At 33.0% G+C, this 13976-nt stretch overlaps 1 long non-coding RNA gene across 1 annotated transcript; it reads left to right on the top strand.

Annotated features, from left to right (window-relative positions):
- The first annotated feature begins 8799 nt into the window (after positions 1 to 8799).
- On the top strand, positions 8800 to 9357 carry LOC128033717 (uncharacterized). Its single transcript, XR_008189699.1, has 2 exons — positions 8800 to 8937; positions 9020 to 9357. It is a non-coding gene; the product is annotated as an uncharacterized LOC128033717 (long non-coding RNA).
- Positions 9358 to 13976: the final 4619 nt, after the last annotated feature.

Below are 13976 nucleotides of genomic sequence, written 5' to 3' on the forward strand. Positions count from 1 at the left end.
GCCACTATAATTGCATATGCATACATATTACATATAACACTTAATACATATTACATATTACATACATATACATATTACTATAATTATATTACATATAATTGTTATCCATATATATTACATATAAACTGTCATATAACACTTCCTCCATCATATCATAATCCACCCTAATGCATATGCAAAGTCACGTTAACATACATACATATCACATAGGTTGTATGGCATGCATACATAAACAGATGTTGTATGAAGCGTAACATAACACGTAACTTATATAGATCATAGCATAACATATTACATAGTAGAATCGAATAGCTTATCAGAATGGATAACATATTATGTATAATACATATGGTTTACAAAATAATTATGCTTAATTTACGTACGTACTTATAGCAAAACATAACATATTATTGTACCTATCGTAACATATTTAACATAACTCATACACTTACCCTTGTTTGTTTACTAAAACTTCTACTTTTCTGTGCCTATATAATGCCCAAGGACCAAATTCCAAAGTACCCTAATCAATCCCTAGTCGGGCCTAAAAATTGGCCCCAAAGTCCTACACAGCCATGTGGCCCACACGACCCAAAAACCTAGCTCGTGTGGTCCACGTGGTCTACCCACATGGTCTGCATCATTTCACATGACCGTGTGGTCCACATGGTCTACACACATGGTCTGTATGATTTCACATGGTCGTGTGGTCCACACGGTCAAGCCACACTGGCTACAAAAACACACACGGTCTTGTGGTCCACACGGCCAAACCACATAGGCTACAAAAACACACACGGTCGTGTGCCCTACACGGCCTGACACACGGCTTACCACACAGTCATGTGTCACTGGACAGATTTTAAAAACAACCCTATTTCACAAATTTTCCAAATTTTCGATGAGTTTTTCGAGTTATATCACACACCTGATTGTTGATTTGATCGAATACGCAACAAGAACATCTAGAAACCTACAATTGTTCAACACCAATACTAATTAAACGAAAGAAAAATCATCTCCACTTAACATCTATTAAACCAAAATTTCTAATTCTAAATTACAAATTGCTTACTCACCTCTTCGAAAAAGTGTTCCACAACCGAGCCTACTCTACTAGAGGGTCTTGATTTACACCCCTTTCGTCTAACAAAAACCGTGGAATTACCAGTCATCATGCCGAACAAAAATGATACCAAAACAACACGAACTTATTAAAACGAACTAAAAGCAAAATCTGAAAAAATAAATAACGAAACGATACTTACCCTCCGCATGAACTATTATTCAAGAGATATAACCTACATGAATGCAAACAAAAATTGATTGGTAAAAGTGAAAAACCAACTAAATAGGAAACAAAAAGAAAGAAGAAACATGGAGGGAAAAATAAATAAGAGAAAAGAAAAAAATAACGAAAATAAACGTGGTAAAAAGAGGGGGTTGGAAGGTTACTATTGGGAGTAATGTGGGGAAATAAATTTGTTTTTAACTAATTAAAAACTACCCATTACCCCCACTAAATCTGATTAATTATCCTATCAGATTTTCCCACAAAGTTTAAAACAAAAAGAAAATTCTCATTTACACGTACAGGAATTCAAACATAGTACCATTGAACCAGTAGGCTCATTCTGACATAATTTGCACAGAAATAAGATTTAAGCCAAAAGACTAGAGATATGAATTGAGCTAAAAATTAATAAAATTTTCAAGGGAAGGGCTCAAACTTAGAACCTCACACACACCATCCCAACCTTCAACTACTAAACCAAATTAACTCACTTAACATGATTTCACAATCCCAATTTCTTCAAACCCGATTTTCGGAATGTGACATGGTAAAAGATAGTGATGGAAATAAATAAGAAAATTAATAATTAATAAAAATTTATGAGCATGGGAACAAAATGAATGACATTGAGAAAACGTGGTTTTGGTTTTTCTTATTCTTTTGTATTTTTCCTCAAATTTTCAATCTTTCAAATACACATTAGTATATACATTTATTTTAATTTTTTATGAGATATAAAGGATTATTCTTATGTTGTATATAAGTGCATAGATTAATACATCAATAATTTTTTATTATTTCATTTTAGGGTTGATATTGAGAATTTGTGGTTCTCTTCCATTAATGTTGTCTCGAATTTAAACTTATGTTTTCTCTTGAGGGTGGAATGTATCTTACTATTACAAATTTTTGAAGGAAATCAACAAATAAGTAAAATTAAACCAATGAGTTTTCAATGAGGAATTGTAAATAATAATAATGTCAAAAATAGAACGTCGGTAATCAAAATATATCGCAAAGAAAAAGAAAGAGAAAAATAAAGAACAAACATATTTTCACGTGGAAACCCTTTTAGGAAAAAATCACGAGCAGAGGAGAAGAAAATTCACTATGTCAATTCAAATTTATTATAAGAGGAGTAGACTATTTCTATTTATAGGCTTGTAAAACCATATTCTAATAGGAGTGTAGTAAGATTGAAACACCTTATTCTAATCAATATCAAATAGATGGAGTTTAATAAGGTTTAAAAAACCTTATTCTAAAATAAAATAAAAGAAGTATAATTTTATAGGGATTTTACTTTTATTTTATTTTACCACTGTATTTTATTTAAATAAGGATTTGGGTCACTTAATTCTAACAATCTCCACCTTGACACGAATTCTTAATGAACAAGTTCTTCATCGCGAACTCTCAGCGAACAAGTTCTCCACTTCTTCCATAAAACCCCTTAAGGGTTTTAACTTCAACAATGAACACCAACCAAGTCCAAGCAATGCTCAAACATGGTTATAGGAAGTGACTTAGTCATCATATCTGCAGGATTTTCATGAGTACTAATTTTGCTCACAACAATATCACCACGAGCAATAATATCACGAACAAAGCGATACCAAACATCAATGTTTTTTGTTCTTTCATGAAACATTTGATCTTTTGTAAGGAAGATGGCACTCTGACTATCACAAAATACTGTCTTGATTTGAAGGTTTTCATTGAGTTCACTAAAGAGTCCCTTCATCCAAATAGCTTCTTTACAAGCCTCAGTAATGGCCATGTACTCAGCTTCAGTGGTAGACAAGGCAACTGTAGTTTGCAAAGTGGCTTTCAAACTGATTGCACAACCTTCGATTGTAAAGAGATAACCTATGAGAGATCTTCTTCTATCAAGGTCTCCAGCAAAATCAGCATCAACATACCCAATGACTCCATCTCTAGTCCTTCCAAACTGTAAGCAAACATCAGTAGTACCTCGTAAGTATCTTAAAATCCATTGAACTACTTTCCAATACTCTTTACCGGGATTTGCCATGTATCTGCTAACTGCACTGACTGCATATAATAAATATGGACGTGAACAAACCATAGCATACATGAGAGATCCCACTACACTAGAGTATGGAACATGTGACATGTACTCAATCTCATCATCTGATTGTGGAGACAAAGCCGATGAAAGTCTAAAATGGGCTGCTAAAGGAGTATTAACAAGCTTAGCATTTTGCATATTGAATCTACAAAGAACTTTCTCAATGTACCCCTTCAAACTTAGGTACAATTTACTTACTTTTCTATCTCTCAGAATCTCCATACCAAGTATCTTCTTTGCTGGCCCCAAATCTTTCATCTCAAATTCTTTACTTAGTTGAGCTTTGACCTTTCTTACCTCTCCCCTATCTTTAGCTCCTATCAACATGCCATCAACATAAAGGAGTAGATACAAAAAAGAACCATATGTGTTTTACTTAAAGTAAACACAACTATCAAATCTACTTCTTTTAAAATCATGATAAGTTATAAAGGCATCAAACCTCTTTTACCACTGTCTTGGAGACTGTTTAAACACCCATTTACAACGAATAACCTTTTTACCTTTAGGAAGTTTCACAAGATCCTATGTTTTGATTTTGTGGAGTGATTTCATCTCGTCTTGCATAGAAAACATCCACTTTTCTAAGTCTTCACAACTAACCGCCTCAGAATAATTAGATGGCTCTTGGTTTGCATCTATATCGTCAGCCACATTTAAAGCATAAGCAACTAGATCAGCCTAGGAATACTTCTTGCAGAAGTTACAAGTTTTACCTCTATTTGAAGACTTCAATCTACCATTAGATTTACTGCGAGGATTTTGTTCCTGTGTCCTTCCACGATCATCATTAGCATTCCGATCTTGTCTGCCATAAACAATGAAACCCTCTCCCTGAGAGTCAGTTTTAACCACAAGATGTTTCATCTTATCATATGAGGTTAAAGAATCATAAACCTCATCAACTGTGAGAGACTCGCGGCTATATAAAATGGTATCTCTAAAGGTTGAATAAGACGGGGGCAACGAACAAAGTAGAATCAACCCTAGATCTTCCTTATCATACTGAACCTCCATGGCCTCCAAGTTTAAGAGAATTTCTTTAAACACTGTTAAGTATTCGTGCACAGACGTACCTTCCTCCAAACGATGAGCATAAAGATGCTACTTCATCTGCAGCTTGCTAGTTAGAGTTTTTGACATACATATTTGTTCCAACCTCTTCCATAATCCAGCGGTGGTCTTCTCCTTCATCACATCCTGTAAAATTTTGTTAGACAAATGCAGATGTAACTATGTTAACACCTTTTGATCCTTACGCTTCTTCTCTTCCTCTGTCAATGTTGAAGGCATCTTATCTACTCGTAGCAGTGCTTCCTTTAAGTCCATCTATACAAGAACTGTTTGCATCTTTATCTGCCACAACACAAATCTGGTGTTGCGATCCAACAGCAGAATTTCATACTTCAATGACGCCATTACCGTGATTGAGATGAACAACCCGAAAGCTCGGACATCAATTTGTGAAAAATAGAACGTCAATAATGAAAATATATCGCAAAGAAAAAGAGAGAGAAAAATAAAGAACACAGATTTTTACGTGGAAACCCTTTCGGGAAAAAACCACAGGTAGAGGAGAAGAAAATTCACTATGTTGAATTCAAATTTATTACAAGAGGAGTAGACTATGTCTAGTTATAGGCTTGTAAAACCATATTCTAATAGGAGTGTAGTAAGATTGAAACACCTTATTCTAATCAATATCAAATAGATGGAGTTTAATAAGGTTTAAAAAACCTTATTCTAAAATAAAATAAAAGAAGTATAATTTTATAGAGATTTTACTTTTATTTACTTTTACCATTGTATTTTACTTAAATAACGATTCAGGTCACTTAATTCTAACAAATAATAATAATAAAACTAATTTACTTCCAAAGTCTTGTTTCTCCTCCAAAATGAATAAAGTCGGATGGAGCAACCATTGACATCAAGACAAAAATCGTGTTCGAGGAACGAAAGATGCTCTACAAGAAATCGTGATTGCATTTGATACTAGTCCCATCGCTATCATTTCTCTACTCGGCCTCCATCTTCAACAACAAGCAGTACTTAAGTGGTAAGTTGAATTACAACTATATATAAAACTTGTTCTTCATTACTTATTTTTATGATCTCTTTTTTATTGTTTTTTTATTGAATATGTTGTGTTGGTATTTGGGGTTAAAATTGCAGTGAAGGAGAGGGATGAAGTGAAACATAGAAATCTAGGTGGAGGAAAACCACCTTCATGTCCTCCACATGCTCTTGTTTGTCATGCTAAAAGTAATTTTGCTCCTCCTCTTGATCATGGTAAGTAAGTAGTGCCCTCATCCTTCACGCTGTAACCGAAATTAATGGTTACCATTCATCATAGCTTGTGATATTGTATTCTTATGTTTTTGGTCATTTAGTTATTAAAATGAATTAAAAACAAAATTAAAAGCCAATTTTTGTCCATCTTCAACCCCGAAGCCGAAAATTGCATGGAGAAACCATGACTAGGGTTTTTCAAGCTTCCAATCCCGATTGTAAGTCCGTTCTATCCCCATTTTTAATGATTTTTACGTTTTTGAAATCCTCGTAACAAGATTTACCTATTTTTACCATTGTTTTGATCTAGGGTTTGTGTTTAAAAATTTACCCTTGAATGATATGCATGTATTTTAATGTTTTATGGAAGAATAAGAATGTTTGGAGTGTGATAAACGATTTGTACTAAGTAATTTTCGATGAAAATGCCTAAAAGGATTAATTTGTAAAAGTTATAAAATATGTCACAAGTGTGAGAATAAGTGAGTATTGTGGACTGCTATAGTTATGAAAATGGTTAATCTAGGCCTAAAATGCAAGGAAATTGAATAAAAATTATTTTACGAGCCTAGGGGCAAAATCATAATTTTGTGAAACTTTAGGGGCAAAAATGTAAATTTTCCAAAGTATGATTTTTGGACTGGAATGAATAGTGTGAAGGTTATATAAGTTAAATGTATTGTTATAAATCAAGAAAGACGAGAAATTGAAATTGATCGATAAAAAGAAAAGTGAGAAAAAGTAAAAAATTCCCGAATGAACCTTTGGAATAAAAAGGGATACGAATGAAATGACAGAAATGATCACATGTGTGGCACGGATTGTGTGCAGGCCACTATGTAAAAGTGAAAGTGATGGTCACAGTTGTAGTACTATGTGCAGGCTACTACGTGTACCGGAATGATAGGTCGCATGTGTAGTACTATGTGCAGGCTACTATGCGTACCGGATAGTTTCGATCACGTGTGTAGTACTATGTGCAGGCTACTACGTGTATCGAATGGTAATAGTCACTTGTGTATTACGATGTGCAGGCTACTATGTGAACCGAACATCAGTGATTAGTAAAGTGGTTGTTTTGTGTTGATTCCACCGGACATCTTTGATTAATAAGGTGGTTGCTATGTGCTGAATCCACTGAGTATCTGTTATTATTCCGAAGTGTTCATTGGGAAATTGACTAAGTGTAATTGAATAATGAATATAGGTGTGGAATTGAATTGAATGTCGACTTAGAAATGAAAAAGTGAATTTTGAATTGAATTGTGATTGAAAGTGAAAAAGTGAAATTATGAAAGAGTACATTTAGTAATAAAACAGTTTAGGCAGCAACAGTTGTGTGAATTTGAAAAATCACCAAAAATGGTGGAGATTGAATTAGAGGCTGACTAATATATGAAATTGAAACTGAATGAGTTTATTTTCACTTAAAAGAAACAGTACAAGCAAAATAGTTATATATTTTGAGATATTTAAAGTTTACTTAGACAGAGTCAGAATGAGTTTGAAATCCCTGTTCTGAATTTGGAAAATTGTAAAAATTGTACAAAAATAATTATGGGATAAAGTTTATATTTTTAGAATCCTTAGTTAATCTATTTTCAATAGAAACAAATGGAAACAATATCCGAATTCTGTAAAATGAGATAATTACTTTTTAGTGAAGAGAGGTCAGAACTGTCGAGCAGTGAAACAGGGGAAAATTGAAAGAATAAACTGTACTATTTGGCTAAACCAAAAATTATGAAAATTTTATCCTAAGAAGATATGTGGATCTAGTTTTGGGGAAAATTTATGGATCTTAATTTGGAGTTCTGTAGCTCCAGGTAAAAATTATTTAGTGCCTCTGACTCGAATAGACAGCTTTGAATATACATGTGAGTGAATAGTGAAATTGTAGTTAGTGTTGTTTAAGTGTGTTATACACATTAAGGATGTGGAATGGGGAGGAGGAGGAGGAGGAAAAGTGGAAGAACATATGAATTATTTGTGTATAATTTGCCATATGCTCGATTATAATCGATAAACGATTGAAAATAAATGATGTTTATAATTGTGCATTATTAGTTATAGTTAAAGTTCAAGTGAGAAAATAAAGTTTCATAGTATGTGTATGTGGTATACTTGGTATATGATTTGGTATGTAGCAATGTCAGAAATGGTTTATGAATTAACTCATGTTGACAAGTTTGATACATAAATAAATGTGGTGTTTATCCATGCTTATAATGCTTATACTATATGTTTATTTGGCTAGCATGTTTGGTGTGTATGCTTAGGCTTTGGCCAAGTTGTGGCTGGATTATGCCACATTAAATTTATAAAATTATGCATTGAGATGGTAAATGTCTAGATGGAAATATGCTTGTGATCATATAAGGGGGGTAAGGTTTAAAGTTTGTAATCTTTATTAAAATGGTTTATCATGTGGTTAGTCTTCAAAAGGACTAGCTTGCGACTATGGTTGAGTGTAATGTTTATATCTTGTGTGATATGCATAGGAACGGAAGTGGAAAGGAAATGAAATACTAGGTTCATGCTTGAAGTGTAAAATGATGCAAAAAGGGGACGTTAAGTTAAACGATAAATATGTATTAGTATTGAACTTAATGAAATTGGATTGTACGTGAATTAAATGGAAATTGCAAATGATATGATTTGAATTAAATGAATTATTGTGGTATTGAAATGTATATTGGATTGGGAAATTGAATTGAATCGTGATCATGAGAATCGTGAATTAAATGAAATGGAAATGAAGTATTGAATTGCATGAGTATGTATTGGGTCTCAGAAACCCTATTTACAAATATAGTATTTTGAAGTTATAACGTGAAGATTTATAAAAGCATGTTAAAATTTCATATTTTTTTAATAATTTTAGTATGATGCTAAAGAAGTGATATTATGTGATTAACTCAAGTTGTATAGATTTATATATTACAAACCGTTTTAATTTTGTTGAAATAATTAAAGGAAACAGGAGCAATGAAATTTCAAAGAAGAATGGTGAAAATAATAATAAACTAACTAGACCGAACTGTTGGAGTCCAAATACGAAATAGTTAGCAGTTTACTGATATATTAAAGGATAGAGTTCCAAAGTGATGTTTATCCTCCTAAATAATCACAACCAAGTCTGATCAATTTATCCCTCTCCAGGCCTATAATATGTCCTCCACGCTTTGTATACTAGTCATACTGCTATCACTTTCACTACTCTTGCCTCCATCTTCAACCACAAGCACTCCAGTAATTGGTAAGGTGTATATATAAAAGTTTTATTAATTACTTATATATCATCTCTTTCTGAGTGTTGATTTTGGGGGTTAAAATTGTAGTTATGGAGAAATATAGAAATCTTGGCCAAGTAAAACCGCCTCCATGTCCTGCATATTATCCTTCTTGTCATGCACCAAGCGGTAGTGGTCCTCCTCATAATCCACCCAGGGGAAAGTACTGTCCTCATCCATCACACTGTTACTAGGAAGAAAGAAAGCATTACCAGGACAACCCAATTTAATGGCTATCAGATATGATGACTTGTTAATTTCTATTGTAATGTTTTTTATTTACAATCCTGCTTAAATTTAATGTTACATATATTGTAATGTTTACTTCTGAGCTCTAAAGCTTCCAACCTTAATATTTATATATATGCCAGTACACTTCATATAAACTTTTTTTTTTTTTTCTGATTTCAGTTTATGCCACTAATCTAAGATATGTAGCTGAGGTTAATAATTAGTTTTAATTATGATGTGATAGAACACAGGTAAGATGTTGATCATTAGCTTTAAAAAAATATCAAACAGAATGAGGTAAGTTCATCAAAAGGGATGCTGGAAATATTTCAAACGGTCACTCTACTAGCTACCGACTGCAAGCAACCATGATGTAAAGGTTGGATTTAGAGTGAAAGTATAGATGAAGACAGTGGTGTTAAAACCAGTCTCATAAACTGGGTGTGGAGATAGCAGAGAAAGGTTTGGAAAACGCTGGAATGGTTGCTAATGGTTTCACCATACAATTTCAAATACCTAGCTGATACTCTGGAGACATTAGCCTCAACTCATATCCTGTTTTGGACCAATTGTCTGATATCTACTGGCGGTAAAACTATTTACCAAGCTGACACATTAATCTTATTTAATCCTACTGCATCAATTTAATAAAATATCCAACCTATTTTGAACAAATAATTTTTTAATGAATGAAATAAAAAACTAAATCCCACCTAAAATTTTTAAAACTATGTGTTGATGCATATCATGGATTAATTAAATGGTTTGTGATTTCTAACAAAATATTTGTTTTCTTTAATTTTTAAAACTTCTATGATTTTGCAAAAAAAAAAACATTTTCTTTTTCTTTTTGGGTTTGAGTGACCCTTCTTTTTTAAGCCTTTCATTCCATAAATGATGTGGAGGTTCATATGACTTATTTTGCGCCTTTTTCTTCTTCTTTTTTGAAATTCATGTATTTTAAACGATAAACGCTAACATTATTAAAACCTAGTCTTGTTTGATGGTATAAAACTTACCTTTATTTTTATAAAATAAACTTCTTAAATTAGCCTTAAACAACTTTAAAATAAAAGGTAAATTCAGAGTCATTTAATTTTTAATTTTTATTTTATGCCTTTAAAATAAAATGTTTACAATTTAAGCAATTAAGTTACATAATCCGATCATTTTGGTCACTCCCATTAAAACCACAAATGACAAGATCACGTGAAAGTTAAAAAATCTATATAACAATAAATTTAGCCATCAACTTTTACATATTATATCAATTTAGTCATAATTTTATAAAATTAACTCTCTAAATTTACAAATGATCTCACTTTGATTCTAATTCTAAAAATTCAAAGAAATATATAAAATACATAAATATTTTTTTTAAAATGTAATAATATATTTTAAAAAATATATAATAATATAATAATAACTTTTCAAAAAAATATAATAATAAATTTAATTTTTAGATTATTATTTATTTTAATATTAAATATATATTTATATTAATATTAAATAAAATAAAAATCCCGTCCCTCTCACCCTCCCTCACCGGACCTCCCCCACTATCATCCCTCTCCCTCTCTGCTGTTGCTGCTAACCTTACCGTGTAGAATTTACAAGAAGAAGAATTCAACTGGTGATGAGCTTGAGCATGTCCCTGTCTCTGCCCCTACTAGTGGAACCATAAGTGAAAGCTCTGATCGAGAGAAGGAAGAAAAAGAAGATGCAGCAACAAAGGCAGATTGCGATTTTCGAAATGAAGAGATGCGTGGTGGGAAGTGGGAAGGGGGATGGAAACAACGTTTACTATGAGAAAATTGAAGGAACCCAATTTTCTCGCAATCATTTTCTGTTACCATGAATGTAAGTTAGTTTCATATATATAACATTTATCTACCACTGGAATGTTGCTATCGCAACCGCCGACAGCTCGAGCTGGTTCAATCCAGGACAATAACGGCCCGATCGGTCCGATCTAGTAATCGATTGGACCGTCGGTCTGGTTTCACATATCAGACTCAATTCGACGAGTTTTTGGGTTCTAGTGTCGGTTTTGGGCTTCCGGGCCCAGTTTATAATCTCAAGTCCAATTTTCAAGTTCAATTACCCATTAGACCAATTGTTTGACTTGAAAATTAATTTCCAAAAATATCATATTAATTTTAATTAATTTGATTAATTTAATTTTACTTGATCAAAATTAATTTTTCCAAATATCACTTAGATTTTCCAAATTAATTGTTCAAGAAAATTTTTTAGTTAAAGTCTCTAGTTGAATAATTCTTGTGACCATCCAATTTAATTCCACATAGAATAAATCGACTTAATTAAATTATTTCCAAAATCGAAAAATTTTCTTTTAACTCAAATGTAGTCCGATCGAGCTTTTTGTTCAGCTAGCGGAGAGACCAATTGGACATATACAATTAGCCTCTAATAATTGCAATTATGTCCAGAAGTATCGTTATGATAATTCGCAATTACTTAATCATGGAGTTAGTCCACAAGAAGTGCCATGATTGAAAACTCCTTACTGTATATTATTTACGAAAACAATTCAACAAATTGCCTTGTCCAATGACCTCACCATGTGTGTGTTACCCTCATATGATATAATTGATTCATTTGAGTTAAATATGTTCGCTCAATACAATCCTATTTTATTTCATTGTCACCATTATGTCTTCTTAATGATTAATATGATCATTGTCAACAAATGACTGTGATAAATTACTCGTTCGAGAACAAGCAACCTGTGGTCACGTTTCATAATTATCAATCCACACAATGCCAATGAGAGGATATCCTTAATTCTTTAATTGAGTTATGAATTCCACTGTTGCTAAAAAAGCCATGCCATACATAGGTCATGTGCCCAATATACCGGCTATCGACTTGATCATCTTTAGAGCGTAAGCCTTCATTTATATCAAAGCACGTGAGTTACATACGCGTGGTTTCTGACTAACTCAGGATTTAGGTAAATCACACCATGAATGTCACAAGTGAATTAATTCATAAACGAATTCAGAATTAATTCATCTTAGGTCCAGTCCAATATATCATTCTCAGTATTTGAATCAAATTCTCACATTGATTCTTTTACAAGATTACGGACGGACTCATTTAGATTATCTACTGAAGTAAGTTGTCTTTCTCACAATGTAAACATTCTTACAATGCCACTTATCATCAGTTTGAACTTAGACAATCAAAGAGCTAATATTTGCTTGTCTCAATTTTGCTATGCATGCAAAATATGGAAGACGGAAATACAAAAGACATAACAATGAAATGGGAAATTTATTTATTCATCGTTCAAATACATAGAAAATAATTACATGTTTACTACAATATGGGCTAATTTCCTAACACTCGAGTCTCCCTCACATGTCGATCTTATGCAAGCCATCGAGCTTTTGAGGCTGTAGCGGAGTACGTTGCATACATCTGAGCTGTCGCATCACTCAGTCGGATTCGTGCATATCTACCATTGCAAAAATGATCAATGGCACTTTCACGTGCCAGATGCTACGATTGGTAAAAAACTTGCACGAGACACATTCTTAAATCCTCAGATCCGCTTATGGCATCCATACGAACTGCATCATGTATTTAATTTCAAATGTTGCAATAAAAAATCGATAACTTCAAAATTCATAAACTAACCTCCTTTTCAGTTTCTTAATCTAAACTTAGTCTGATTTCCTCGAGCTGGGACGGTATACCAATGTGACTCACGGGGTTGTTCCACCTATTCAAAAAATATGTTATTTCAAAATTACAACAATAAAAATTCCAAAATGGTAACAATATTGTCAAATGAATTTTGCCATATTATGAGTGGGAATTAGTAAGGGACTTGCACTCGGGGGCGTAGAAATGATAGTCGATACCATGCCCACGATTGAAGAAGGAGCATGAAACTGTCTATTTTAGCTTTTTTCGGTATCGTTGCTTGACACATTTTTGGTATAATATCACCAACACCAACGATCCCCAACTAAGTCATCCTGTTTCTTTCAAGTCGGCTATATTAGTGGCCACCTTAAATGTACCAGATTGCAAGATTTATTTGGCATTAGTAGACCCCCAATCAACTTCAAGATGAATGCACATGTGAATTGTTCTTTTTCAACATCACTCGCTGAAGCCTTGATAGTTTGGAAGCTATCCCCCAACCATGTCATCTCGATCTGACTACCCCTAAACTTGTTCAGTACTTTCCCTAGCAATTGCTTGTATGTTGCACTCCAATCGGCACTAACAACTGACCCCGTAACAACATCCCCATTGATTGATAGACCGAGTTGTAAACTGACATCCTTGAGTGTTTGTACACTCACCGTAAGGAGGATGGAACGTGTGTGTCTCCGGTCTCCATCTCTCGACCAAGGAAATGATGAGTGGGGAATCGAACTTAGTCGCCCCGAGCATACGAGCCGCATAAAAAAGCCTGCATCTCGCAAGTGTCCACGAATGACATCAGGTGTACTTTCGCTTAAGTTGTTTATGTATATCTCCAAAATCCAATCTTCAGGTTGAGTATATAAACATAAAAAATTAATAGTCTAAACAAAATAATAATTAACTACTTAAATTTAAATAAGTTAATAAAATTTTCTTAACACCATAATAATTAACTAATTAAAATTAAATAATTTAATAATATTTTCTTACCATTTGTAATTGAAAGCCAAAGATGTGCTTGTCATCTAAATGAATAAGTTTATTTGCCATCGAACAATGAATAATTAAAATCAAAGGATTTAGACAA

This window comes from Gossypium raimondii, chromosome 10, assembly GCF_025698545.1.
Source record: "Gossypium raimondii isolate GPD5lz chromosome 10, ASM2569854v1, whole genome shotgun sequence".
Taxonomy (NCBI): domain Eukaryota; kingdom Viridiplantae; phylum Streptophyta; class Magnoliopsida; order Malvales; family Malvaceae; genus Gossypium; species Gossypium raimondii.